The sequence below is a fragment of the Schistocerca gregaria genome, chromosome 8 (assembly GCF_023897955.1).
Source record: "Schistocerca gregaria isolate iqSchGreg1 chromosome 8, iqSchGreg1.2, whole genome shotgun sequence".
Classification (NCBI taxonomy): Eukaryota; Metazoa; Arthropoda; class Insecta; order Orthoptera; family Acrididae; genus Schistocerca; species Schistocerca gregaria.
The window spans coordinates 96,067,030-96,080,148 of record NC_064927.1 but is presented as its reverse complement, the minus strand read 5'-3'; the positions used below and the strand labels follow the sequence as shown (position 1 = coordinate 96,080,148).

The window sequence follows — 13,119 nt, the reverse complement described above, 5'->3', positions numbered from 1 at the left end:
TTGCGGTGGCCGGGAATCGAACCCGGATCAACTGCTTGGGAAGCAACCATGCTGACCGTTACACCACCACCGCTGCATTCCGCTGCACGCATCCTGTGTCGCGATCCGTTGCCGCCCCTGCTCCCACCAGAGGCCGAAGCGACCCTTCTGCAGGCGCCCTGCCCGCCAGCACACCCGAACGCGGGTCCACGCCGCTCCCAGGGCGATGCACTGTAACTAGACGCAGGACTGACTTCCGCTGAGAAGTCCACCCTTTCGTGTTCGGCATGGTGGGAAAAGAATTCCTGTGTGCTTCCCTGTCGCAGTGGGCAGCGCGTGACGTCTTCTCAAGGGCGTACGTTCGACCCTCTCCCCAGCCATTTCATTTTCTCTCCACGACGGTGAAACGCACAGCATAGCTTTTGCGAGGTAAGGCCGCATTTACAGTTTATTACCACCCAGGCTCCTTTGCGTCAACGTGAGAGTGTTTGTTTCCAGTTATTACTAATTATTGTTTTGCTACTCACACTTGAGACTGAAAGCGATGTTTGTGTAGTATGACTTGGGCACTTTGGGAGTGAGTAAGCGGGATCGTGGTGGCGGACAGAGTTCAGCGTTGGCGCCAGATTCGGCCGTAAAGTTCGTGGAGGAGAAATATATCTGGACCCATTCACACGTAGCTGATACTTGAGGTATGTCCGGTATGGTCTAGTGGCTAGGATACCTGGCTTTCACACAGGAGGCCAGGGTTCGATTACTGGTACCGGAACGTCAATTTTCCAGGCTGAGATGAGAAATCTTCTCAGGGCCGTTTTTCGTCTTCGTGGTGTTGCTGCTCTGGGTTCCAAGTATAAGGTGAGAGAAAGTCAAGGAAAAGAGATACATGCTCACGTGATTGGCGGGGCCGTTTTTAAGGAAGAGGAGATGATTTTGCGGTTTTGGACTGCTGATGCGACAGTGTTGCGTGGCTCGTTAGCCCTGTGGGGTATAGCGTCGTGCTGGTAGCGAGAAGGTCATGGGTTCGATCCCTCCACAGGCCATCCCACTTTCTCCGCTAATAGGAAATGCAGTCTCCCGCGAGACTCTGCCACGTAGATTCCAAATGATCTGCACATCGAGCTACAAGTCTGAACGTTTCGCTCAGGGGTCGCCAACGGCCGGCTCCCTTTCGATTAATGAAGTTAAGCAGAGGTGGGCGTGGTTAGTGATTACATGGGTGATAGGCGGGATCTCTGCGTGCTCTTGGACCTTTCCCCTTTCACCCCCACTCTCCCCCTTTTGTGTTACAGTGTTGATGTGCTATGATGCCTCCCACAGCAACTTAAATTACGTTAACGAACATAGGATCCAAAATTTAAAGAGGTTCTTTGCAAAAAGAGCGAAAGTAAAGTGCAGGAACGAATTTGGCAGTAACAGAACCGTACGAATCCACAGATAATTTCTCAAATATCGTAGATAACACTGTAGGGGAGCAGTGAGAATTGCGAAATTTGTAAATGAAAATTTAGCTTTTCGAATTGAAAAGAAAAGGTACTCTTGATTACCGTGTTTCTCGCAGCCGATTGTCGTACTGCTTCTGTCATATTGGCCCTACCGCCGAGCGGCAGCGAGCGGCAGTCGAGCAAAGTCGGGCCAAGTCGACACACGATGAAGGGGCCGCCCACTTAGCTGCAACGAGGCGAGAGACGAGCAGATACTACTTGTGCAGCGACACTTGGCAATTTCGAGGATCGCATGGTGTTGAACACACACTATTGCGCTACGCAAAAGTGACAGTCCTTTTGCGGTGGCCGAGAATCGAACCCGGATCAACTGCTTGGGAAGCAACCATGCTGACCGTTACACCACCACCGCTGCATTCCGCTGCACGCATCCCGTGTCGCGATCCGTTGCCGCCCCTGCTCCCACCAGAGGCCGAAGCGACCCTTCTGCAGGCGCCCTGCCCGCCAGCACACCCGAACGCGGGTCCACGCCGCTCCCAGGGCGATGCACTGTAACTAGACGCAGGACTGACTTCCGCTGAGAAGTCCACCCTTTCGTGTTCGGCATGGTGGGAAAAGAATTCCTGTGTGCTTCCCTGTTGCAGTGGGCAGCGCGTGACGTCTTCTCAAGGGCGTACGTTCGACCCTCTCCCCAGCCATTTCATTTTCTCTCCACGACGGTGAAACGCACAGCATAGCTTTTGCGAGGTAAGGCCGCATTTACAGTTTATTACCACCCAGGCTCCTTTGCGTCAACGTGAGAGTGTTTGTTTCCAGTTATTACTAATTATTGTTTTGCTACTCACACTTGAGACTGAAAGCGATGTTTGTGTAGTATGACTTGGGCGCTTTGGGAGTGAGTAAGCGGGATCGTGGTGGCGGACAGAGTTCAGCGTTGGCGCCAGATTCGGCCGTAAAGTTCGTGGAGGAGAAATATATCTGGACCCATTCACACGTAGCTGATACTTGAGGTATGTCCGGTATGGTCTAGTGGCTAGGATACCTGGCTTTCACACAGGAGGCCAGGGTTCGATTACTGGTACCGGAACGTCAATTTTCCAGGCTGAGATGAGAAATCTTCTCAGGGCCGTTTTTCGTCTTCGTGGTGTTGCTGCTCTGGGTTCCAAGTATAAGGTGAGAGAAAGTCAAGGAAAAGAGATACATGCTCACGTGATTGGCGGGGCCGTTTTTAAGGAAGAGGAGATGATTTTGCGGTTTTGGACTGCTGATGCGACAGTGTTGCGTGGCTCGTTAGCCCTGTGGGGTATAGCGTCGTGCTGGTAGCGAGAAGGTCATGGGTTCGATCCCTCCACAGGCCATCCCACTTTCTCCGCTAATAGGAAATGCAGTCTCCCGCGAGACTCTGCCACGTAGATTCCAAATGATCTGCACATCGAGCTACAAGTCTGAACGTTTCGCTCAGGGGTCGCCAACGGCCGGCTCCCTTTCGATTAATGAAGTTAAGCAGAGGTGGGCGTGGTTAGTGATTACATGGGTGATAGGCGGGATCTCTGCGTGCTATTGGACCTTTCCCCTTTCACCCCCACTCTCCCCCTTTTGTGTTACAGTGTTGATGTGCTATGATGCCTCCCACAGCAACTTAAATTACGTTAACGAACATAGGATCCAAAATTTAAAGAGGTTCTTTGCAAAAAGAGCGAAAGTAAAGTGCAGGAACGAATTTGGCAGTAACAGAACCGTACGAATCCACAGATAATTTCTCAAATATCGTAGATAACACTGTAGGGGAGCAGTGAGAATTGGGAAATTTGTAAATGAAAATTTAGCTTTTCGAATTGAAAAGGAAAGGTACTCTTGATTACCGTGTTTCTCGCAGCCGATTGTCGTACTGCTTCTGTCATATTGGCCCTACCGCCGAGCGGCAGCGAGCGGCAGTCGAGCCAAGTCGACACACGATGAAGGGGCCGCCCACTTACCTGCAACGAGGCGAGAGACGAGCAGATACTACTTGTGCAGCGACACTTGGCAATTTCGAGGATCGCATGGTGTTGAACACACACTATTGCGCTACGCAAAAGTGACAGTCCTTTTGCGGTGGCCGGGAATCGAACCCGGATCAACTGCTTGGGAAGCAACCATGCTGACCGTTACACCACCACCGCTGCATTCCGCTGCACGCATCCTGTGTCGCGATCCGTTGCCGCCCCTGCTCCCACCAGAGGCCGAAGCGACCCTTCTGCAGGCGCCCTGCCCGCCAGCACACCCGAACGCGGGTCCACGCCGCTCCCAGGGCGATGCTCTGTAACTAGACGCAGGACTGACTTCCGCTGAGAAGTCCACCCTTTCGTGTTCGGCATGGTGGGAAAAGAATTCCTGTGTGCTTCCCTGTCGCAGTGGGCAGCGCGTGACGTCTTCTCAAGGGCGTACGTTCGACCCTCTCCCCAGCCATTTCATTTTCTCTCCACGACGGTGAAACGCACAGCATAGCTTTTGCGAGGTAAGGCCGCATTTACAGTTTATTACCACCCAGGCTCCTTTGCGTCAACGTGAGAGTGTTTGTTTCCAGTTATTACTAATTATTGTTTTGCTACTCACACTTGAGACTGAAAGCGATGTTTGTGTAGTATGACTTGGGCGCTTTGGGAGTGAGTAAGCGGGATCGTGGTGGCGGACAGAGTTCAGCGTTGGCGCCAGATTCGGCCGTAAAGTTCGTGGAGGAGAAATATATCTGGACCCATTCACACGTAGCTGATACTTGAGGTATGTCCGGTATGGTCTAGTGGCTAGGATACCTGGCTTTCACACAGGAGGCCAGGGTTCGATTACTGGTACCGGAACGTCAATTTTCCAGGCTGAGATGAGAAATCTTCTCAGGGCCGTTTTTCGTCTTCGTGGTGTTGCTGCTCTGGGTTCCAAGTATAAGGTGAGAGAAAGTCAAGGAAAAGAGATACATGCTCACGTGATTGGCGGGGCCGTTTTTAAGGAAGAGGAGATGATTTTGCGGTTTTGGACTGCTGATGCGACAGTGTTGCGTGGCTCGTTAGCCCTGTGGGGTATAGCGTCGTGCTGGTAGCGAGAAGGTCATGGGTTCGATCCCTCCACAGGCCATCCCACTTTCTCCGCTAATAGGAAATGCAGTCTCCCGCGAGACTCTGCCACGTAGATTCCAAATGATCTGCACATCGAGCTACAAGTCTGAACGTTTCGCTCAGGGGTCGCCAACGGCCGGCTCCCTTTCGATTAATGAAGTTAAGCAGAGGTGGGCGTGGTTAGTGATTACATGGGTGATAGGCGGGATCTCTGCGTGCTATTGGACCTTTCCCCTTTCACCCCCACTCTCCCCCTTTTGTGTTACAGTGTTGATGTGCTATGATGCCTCCCACAGCAACTTAAATTACGTTAACGAACATAGGATCCAAAATTTAAAGAGGTTCTTTGCAAAAAGAGCGAAAGTAAAGTGCAGGAACGAATTTGGCAGTAACAGAACCGTACGAATCCACAGATAATTTCTCAAATATCGTAGATAACACTGTAGGGGAGCAGTGAGAATTGGGAAATTTGTAAATGAAAATTTAGCTTTTCGAATTGAAAAGGAAAGGTACTCTTGATTACCGTGTTTCTCGCAGCCGATTGTCGTACTGCTTCTGTCATATTGGCCCTACCGCCGAGCGGCAGCGAGCGGCAGTCGAGCCAAGTCGACACACGATGAAGGGGCCGCCCACTTAGCTGCAACGAGGCGAGAGACGAGCAGATACTACTTGTGCAGCGACACTTGGCAATTTCGAGGATCGCATGGTGTTGAACACACACTATTGCGCTACGCAAAAGTGACAGTCCTTTTGCGGTGGCCGGGAATCGAACCCGGATCAACTGCTTGGGAAGCAACCATGCTGACCGTTACACCACCACCGCTGCATTCCGCTGCACGCATCCTGTGTCGCGATCCGTTGCCGCCCCTGCTCCCACCAGAGGCCGAAGCGACCCTTCTGCAGGCGCCCTGCCCGCCAGCACACCCGAACGCGGGTCCACGCCGCTCCCAGGGCGATGCACTGTAACTAGACGCAGGACTGACTTCCGCTGAGAAGTCCACCCTTTCGTGTTCGGCATGGTGGGAAAAGAATTCCTGTGTGCTTCCCTGTCGCAGTGGGCAGCGCGTGACGTCTTCTCAAGGGCGTACGTTCGACCCTCTCCCCAGCCATTTCATTTTCTCTCCACGACGGTGAAACGCACAGCATAGCTTTTGCGAGGTAAGGCCGCATTTACAGTTTATTACCACCCAGGCTCCTTTGCGTCAACGTGAGAGTGTTTGTTTCCAGTTATTACTAATTATTGTTTTGCTACTCACACTTGAGACTGAAAGCGATGTTTGTGTAGTATGACTTGGGCGCTTTGGGAGTGAGTAAGCGGGATCGTGGTGGCGGACAGAGTTCAGCGTTGGCGCCAGATTCGGCCGTAAAGTTCGTGGAGGAGAAATATATCTGGACCCATTCACACGTAGCTGATACTTGAGGTATGTCCGGTATGGTCTAGTGGCTAGGATACCTGGCTTTCACACAGGAGGCCAGGGTTCGATTACTGGTACCGGAACGTCAATTTTCCAGGCTGAGATGAGAAATCTTCTCAGGGCCGTTTTTCGTCTTCGTGGTGTTGCTGCTCTGGGTTCCAAGTATAAGGTGAGAGAAAGTCAAGGAAAAGAGATACATGCTCACGTGATTGGCGGGGCCGTTTTTAAGGAAGAGGAGATGATTTTGCGGTTTTGGACTGCTGATGCGACAGTGTTGCGTGGCTCGTTAGCACTGTGGGGTATAGCGTCGTGCTGGTAGCGAGAAGGTCATGGGTTCGATCCCTCCACAGGCCATCCCACTTTCTCCGCTAATAGGAAATGCAGTCTCCCGCGAGACTCTGCCACGTAGATTCCAAATGATCTGCACATCGAGCTACAAGTCTGAACGTTTCGCTCAGGGGTCGCCAACGGCCGGCTCCCTTTCGATTAATGAAGTTAAGCAGAGGTGGGCGTGGTTAGTGATTACATGGGTGATAGGCGGGATCTCTGCGTGCTCTTGGACCTTTCCCCTTTCACCCCCACTCTCCCCCTTTTGTATTACAGTGTTGATGTGCTATGATGCCTCCCACAGCAACTTAAATTACGTTAACGAACATAGGATCCAAAATTTAAAGAGGTTCTTTGCAAAAAGAGCGAAAGTAAAGTGCAGGAACGAATTTGGCAGTAACAGAACCGTACGAATCCACAGATAATTTCTCAAATATCGTAGATAACACTGTAGGGGAGCAGTGAGAATTGGGAAATTTGTAAATGAAAATTTAGCTTTTCGAATTGAAAAGGAAAGGTACTCTTGATTACCGTGTTTCTCGCAGCCGATTGTCGTACTGCTTCTGTCATATTGGCCCTACCGCCGAGCGGCAGCGAGCGGCAGTCGAGCCAAGTCGACACACGATGAAGGGGCCGCCCACTTAGCTGCAACGAGGCGAGAGACGAGCAGATACTACTTGTGCAGCGACACTTGGCAATTTCGAGGATCGCATGGTGTTGAACACACACTATTGCGCTACGCAAAAGTGACAGTCCTTTTGCGGTGGCCGGGAATCGAACCCGGATCAACTGCTTGGGAAGCAACCATGCTGACCGTTACACCACCACCGCTGCATTCCGCTGCACGCATCCTGTGTCGCGATCCGTTGCCGCCCCTGCTCCCACCAGAGGCCGAAGCGACCCTTCTGCAGGCGCCCTGCCCGCCAGCACACCCGAACGCGGGTCCACGCCGCTCCCAGGGCGATGCTCTGTAACTAGACGCAGGACTGACTTCCGCTGAGAAGTCCACCCTTTCGTGTTCGGCATGGTGGGAAAAGAATTCCTGTGTGCTTCCCTGTCGCAGTGGGCAGCGCGTGACGTCTTCTCAAGGGCGTACGTTCGACCCTCTCCCCAGCCATTTCATTTTCTCTCCACGACGGTGAAACGCACAGCATAGCTTTTGCGAGGTAAGGCCGCATTTACAGTTTATTACCACCCAGGCTCCTTTGCGTCAACGTGAGAGTGTTTGTTTCCAGTTATTACTAATTATTGTTTTGCTACTCACACTTGAGACTGAAAGCGATGTTTGTGTAGTATGACTTGGGCGCTTTGGGAGTGAGTAAGCGGGATCGTGGTGGCGGACAGAGTTCAGCGTTGGCGCCAGATTCGGCCGTAAAGTTCGTGGAGGAGAAATATATCTGGACCCATTCACACGTAGCTGATACTTGAGGTATGTCCGGTATGGTCTAGTGGCTAGGATACCTGGCTTTCACACAGGAGGCCAGGGTTCGATTACTGGTACCGGAACGTCAATTTTCCAGGCTGAGATGAGAAATCTTCTCAGGGCCGTTTTTCGTCTTCGTGGTGTTGCTGCTCTGGGTTCCAAGTATAAGGTGAGAGAAAGTCAAGGAAAAGAGATACATGCTCACGTGATTGGCGGGGCCGTTTTTAAGGAAGAGGAGATGATTTTGCGGTTTTGGACTGCTGATGCGACAGTGTTGCGTGGCTCGTTAGCCCTGTGGGGTATAGCGTCGTGCTGGTAGCGAGAAGGTCATGGGTTCGATCCCTCCACAGGCCATCCCACTTTCTCCGCTAATAGGAAATGCAGTCTCCCGCGAGACTCTGCCACGTAGATTCCAAATGATCTGCACATCGAGCTACAAGTCTGAACGTTTCGCTCAGGGGTCGCCAACGGCCGGCTCCCTTTCGATTAATGAAGTTAAGCAGAGGTGGGCGTGGTTAGTGATTACATGGGTGATAGGCGGGATCTCTGCGTGCTATTGGACCTTTCCCCTTTCACCCCCACTCTCCCCCTTTTGTGTTACAGTGTTGATGTGCTATGATGCCTCCCACAGCAACTTAAATTACGTTAACGAACATAGGATCCAAAATTTAAAGAGGTTCTTTGCAAAAAGAGCGAAAGTAAAGTGCAGGAACGAATTTGGCAGTAACAGAACCGTACGAATCCACAGATAATTTCTCAAATATCGTAGATAACACTGTAGGGGAGCAGTGAGAATTGGGAAATTTGTAAATGAAAATTTAGCTTTTCGAATTGAAAAGGAAAGGTACTCTTGATTACCGTGTTTCTCGCAGCCGATTGTCGTACTGCTTCTGTCATATTGGCCCTACCGCCGAGCGGCAGCGAGCGGCAGTCGAGCCAAGTCGACACACGATGAAGGGGCCGCCCACTTAGCTGCAACGAGGCGAGAGACGAGCAGATACTACTTGTGCAGCGACACTTGGCAATTTCGAGGATCGCATGGTGTTGAACACACACTATTGCGCTACGCAAAAGTGACAGTCCTTTTGCGGTGGCCGGGAATCGAACCCGGATCAACTGCTTGGGAAGCAACCATGCTGACCGTTACACCACCACCGCTGCATTCCGCTGCACGCATCCTGTGTCGCGATCCGTTGCCGCCCCTGCTCCCACCAGAGGCCGAAGCGACCCTTCTGCAGGCGCCCTGCCCGCCAGCACACCCGAACGCGGGTCCACGCCGCTCCCAGGGCGATGCACTGTAACTAGACGCAGGACTGACTTCCGCTGAGAAGTCCACCCTTTCGTGTTCGGCATGGTGGGAAAAGAATTCCTGTGTGCTTCCCTGTCGCAGTGGGCAGCGCGTGACGTCTTCTCAAGGGCGTACGTTCGACCCTCTCCCCAGCCATTTCATTTTCTCTCCACGACGGTGAAACGCACAGCATAGCTTTTGCGAGGTAAGGCCGCATTTACAGTTTATTACCACCCAGGCTCCTTTGCGTCAACGTGAGAGTGTTTGTTTCCAGTTATTACTAATTATTGTTTTGCTACTCACACTTGAGACTGAAAGCGATGTTTGTGTAGTATGACTTGGGCGCTTTGGGAGTGAGTAAGCGGGATCGTGGTGGCGGACAGAGTTCAGCGTTGGCGCCAGATTCGGCCGTAAAGTTCGTGGAGGAGAAATATATCTGGACCCATTCACACGTAGCTGATACTTGAGGTATGTCCGGTATGGTCTAGTGGCTAGGATACCTGGCTTTCACACAGGAGGCCAGGGTTCGATTACTGGTACCGGAACGTCAATTTTCCAGGCTGAGATGAGAAATCTTCTCAGGGCCGTTTTTCGTCTTCGTGGTGTTGCTGCTCTGGGTTCCAAGTATAAGGTGAGAGAAAGTCAAGGAAAAGAGATACATGCTCACGTGATTGGCGGGGCCGTTTTTAAGGAAGAGGAGATGATTTTGCGGTTTTGGACTGCTGATGCGACAGTGTTGCGTGGCTCGTTAGCCCTGTGGGGTATAGCGTCGTGCTGGTAGCGAGAAGGTCATGGGTTCGATCCCTCCACAGGCCATCCCACTTTCTCCGCTAATAGGAAATGCAGTCTCCCGCGAGACTCTGCCACGTAGATTCCAAATGATCTGCACATCGAGCTACAAGTCTGAACGTTTCGCTCAGGGGTCGCCAACGGCCGGCTCCCTTTCGATTAATGAAGTTAAGCAGAGGTGGGCGTGGTTAGTGATTACATGGGTCATAGGCGGGATCTCTGCGTGCTCTTGGACCTTTCCCCTTTCACCCCCACTCTCCCCCTTTTGTATTACAGTGTTGATGTGCTATGATGCCTCCCACAGCAACTTAAATTACGTTAACGAACATAGGATCCAAAATTTAAAGAGGTTCTTTGCAAAAAGAGCGAAAGTAAAGTGCAGGAACGAATTTGGCAGTAACAGAACCGTACGAATCCACAGATAATTTCTCAAATATCGTAGATAACACTGTAGGGGAGCAGTGAGAATTGCGAAATTTGTAAATGAAAATTTAGCTTTTCGAATTGAAAAGAAAAGCTACTCTTGATTACCGTGTTTCTCGCAGCCGATTGTCGTACTGCTTCTGTCATATTGGCCCTACCGCCGAGCGGCAGCGAGCGGCAGTCGAGCAAAGTCGGGCCAAGTCGACACACGATGAAGGGGCCGCCCACTTAGCTGCAACGAGGCGAGAGACGAGCAGATACTACTTGTGCAGCGACACTTGGCAATTTCGAGGATCGCATGGTGTTGAACACACACTATTGCGCTACGCAAAAGTGACAGTCCTTTTGCGGTGGCCGGGAATCGAACCCGGATCAACTGCTTGGGAAGCAACCATGCTGACCGTTACACCACCACCGCTGCATTCCGCTGCACGCATCCTGTGTCGCGATCCGTTGCCGCCCCTGCTCCCACCAGAGGCCGAAGCGACCCTTCTGCAGGCGCCCTGCCCGCCAGCACACCCGAACGCGGGTCCACGCCGCTCCCAGGGCGATGCTCTGTAACTAGACGCAGGACTGACTTCCGCTGAGAAGTCCACCCTTTCGTGTTCGGCATGGTGGGAAAAGAATTCCTGTGTGCTTCCCTGTCGCAGTGGGCAGCGCGTGACGTCTTCTCAAGGGCGTACGTTCGACCCTCTCCCCAGCCATTTCATTTTCTCTCCACGACGGTGAAACGCACAGCATAGCTTTTGCGAGGTAAGGCCGCATTTACAGTTTATTACCACCCAGGCTCCTTTGCGTCAACGTGAGAGTGTTTGTTTCCAGTTATTACTAATTATTGTTTTGCTACTCACACTTGAGACTGAAAGCGATGTTTGTGTAGTATGACTTGGGCGCTTTGGGAGTGAGTAAGCGGGATCGTGGTGGCGGACAGAGTTCAGCGTTGGCGCCAGATTCGGCCGTAAAGTTCGTGGAGGAGAAATATATCTGGACCCATTCACACGTAGCTGATACTTGAGGTATGTCCGGTATGGTCTAGTGGCTAGGATACCTGGCTTTCACACAGGAGGCCAGGGTTCGATTACTGGTACCGGAACGTCAATTTTCCAGGCTGAGATGAGAAATCTTCTCAGGGCCGTTTTTCGTCTTCGTGGTGTTGCTGCTCTGGGTTCCAAGTATAAGGTGAGAGAAAGTCAAGGAAAAGAGATACATGCTCACGTGATTGGCGGGGCCGTTTTTAAGGAAGAGGAGATGATTTTGCGGTTTTGGACTGCTGATGCGACAGTGTTGCGTGGCTCGTTAGCCCTGTGGGGTATAGCGTCGTGCTGGTAGCGAGAAGGTCATGGGTTCGATCCCTCCACAGGCCATCCCACTTTCTCCGCTAATAGGAAATGCAGTCTCCCGCGAGACTCTGCCACGTAGATTCCAAATGATCTGCACATCGAGCTACAAGTCTGAACGTTTCGCTCAGGGGTCGCCAACGGCCGGCTCCCTTTCGATTAATGAAGTTAAGCAGAGGTGGGCGTGGTTAGTGATTACATGGGTCATAGGCGGGATCTCTGCGTGCTCTTGGACCTTTCCCCTTTCACCCCCACTCTCCCCCTTTTGTATTACAGTGTTGATGTGCTATGATGCCTCCCACAGCAACTTAAATTACGTTAACGAACATAGGATCCAAAATTTAAAGAGGTTCTTTGCAAAAAGAGCGAAAGTAAAGTGCAGGAACGAATTTGGCAGTAACAGAACCGTACGAATCCACAGATAATTTCTCAAATATCGTAGATAACACTGTAGGGGAGCAGTGAGAATTGCGAAATTTGTAAATGAAAATTTAGCTTTTCGAATTGAAAAGAAAAGCTACTCTTGATTACCGTGTTTCTCGCAGCCGATTGTCGTACTGCTTCTGTCATATTGGCCCTACCGCCGAGCGGCAGCGAGCGGCAGTCGAGCCAAGTCGACACACGATGAAGGGGCCGCCCACTTAGCTGCAACGAGGCGAGAGACGAGCAGATACTACTTGTGCAGCGACACTTGGCAATTTCGAGGATCGCATGGTGTTGAACACACACTATTGCGCTACGCAAAAGTGACAGTCCTTTTGCGGTGGCCGGGAATCGAACCCGGATCAACTGCTTGGGAAGCAACCATGCTGACCGTTACACCACCACCGCTGCATTCCGCTGCACGCATCCTGTGTCGCGATCCGTTGCCGCCCCTGCTCCCACCAGAGGCCGAAGCGACCCTTCTGCAGGCGCCCTGCCCGCCAGCACACCCGAACGCGGGTCCACGCCGCTCCCAGGGCGATGCACTGTAACTAGACGCAGGACTGACTTCCGCTGAGAAGTCCACCCTTTCGTGTTCGGCATGGTGGGAAAAGAATTCCTGTGTGCTTCCCTGTCGCAGTGGGCAGCGCGTGACGTCTTCTCAAGGGCGTACGTTCGACCCTCTCCCCAGCCATTTCATTTTCTCTCCACGACGGTGAAACGCACAGCATAGCTTTTGCGAGGTAAGGCCGCATTTACAGTTTATTACCACCCAGGCTCCTTTGCGTCAACGTGAGAGTGTTTGTTTCCAGTTATTACTAATTATTGTTTTGCTACTCACACTTGAGACTGAAAGCGATGTTTGTGTAGTATGACTTGGGCGCTTTGGGAGTGAGTAAGCGGGATCGTGGTGGCGGACAGAGTTCAGCGTTGGCGCCAGATTCGGCCGTAAAGTTCGTGGAGGAGAAATATATCTGGACCCATTCACACGTAGCTGATACTTGAGGTATGTCCGGTATGGTCTAGTGGCTAGGATACCTGGCTTTCACACAGGAGGCCAGGGTTCGATTACTGGTACCGGAACGTCAATTTTCCAGGCTGAGATGAGAAATCTTCTCAGGGCCGTTTTTCGTCTTCGTGGTGTTGCTGCTCTGGGTTCCAAGTATAAGGTGAGAGAAAGTCAA

At 51.9% G+C, this 13,119-nt stretch overlaps 8 non-coding genes across 8 annotated transcripts; all 8 read right to left on the bottom strand.

Annotated features, from left to right (window-relative positions):
- Position 1: 1 nt before the first annotated feature.
- On the bottom strand, positions 2–73 carry Trnag-ccc (transfer RNA glycine (anticodon CCC)). Its single transcript has one exon. It is a non-coding gene; the product is annotated as a tRNA-Gly (tRNA).
- Positions 74–1,761: 1,688 nt separating this feature from the next.
- Trnag-ccc (transfer RNA glycine (anticodon CCC)) lies at positions 1,762–1,833 on the bottom strand. Its single transcript has one exon. It is a non-coding gene; the product is annotated as a tRNA-Gly (tRNA).
- A 1,678-nt stretch (positions 1,834–3,511) lies between these two features.
- Trnag-ccc (transfer RNA glycine (anticodon CCC)) lies at positions 3,512–3,583 on the bottom strand. Its single transcript has one exon. It is a non-coding gene; the product is annotated as a tRNA-Gly (tRNA).
- A 1,678-nt stretch (positions 3,584–5,261) lies between these two features.
- Positions 5,262–5,333, bottom strand: Trnag-ccc (transfer RNA glycine (anticodon CCC)). The gene has a single exon. It is a non-coding gene; the product is annotated as a tRNA-Gly (tRNA).
- A 1,678-nt stretch (positions 5,334–7,011) lies between these two features.
- Trnag-ccc (transfer RNA glycine (anticodon CCC)) lies at positions 7,012–7,083 on the bottom strand. The gene has a single exon. It is a non-coding gene; the product is annotated as a tRNA-Gly (tRNA).
- Positions 7,084–8,761: 1,678 nt separating this feature from the next.
- Positions 8,762–8,833, bottom strand: Trnag-ccc (transfer RNA glycine (anticodon CCC)). Its single transcript has one exon. It is a non-coding gene; the product is annotated as a tRNA-Gly (tRNA).
- A 1,688-nt stretch (positions 8,834–10,521) lies between these two features.
- Trnag-ccc (transfer RNA glycine (anticodon CCC)) lies at positions 10,522–10,593 on the bottom strand. Its single transcript has one exon. It is a non-coding gene; the product is annotated as a tRNA-Gly (tRNA).
- A 1,678-nt stretch (positions 10,594–12,271) lies between these two features.
- On the bottom strand, positions 12,272–12,343 carry Trnag-ccc (transfer RNA glycine (anticodon CCC)). Its single transcript has one exon. It is a non-coding gene; the product is annotated as a tRNA-Gly (tRNA).
- Positions 12,344–13,119: the final 776 nt, after the last annotated feature.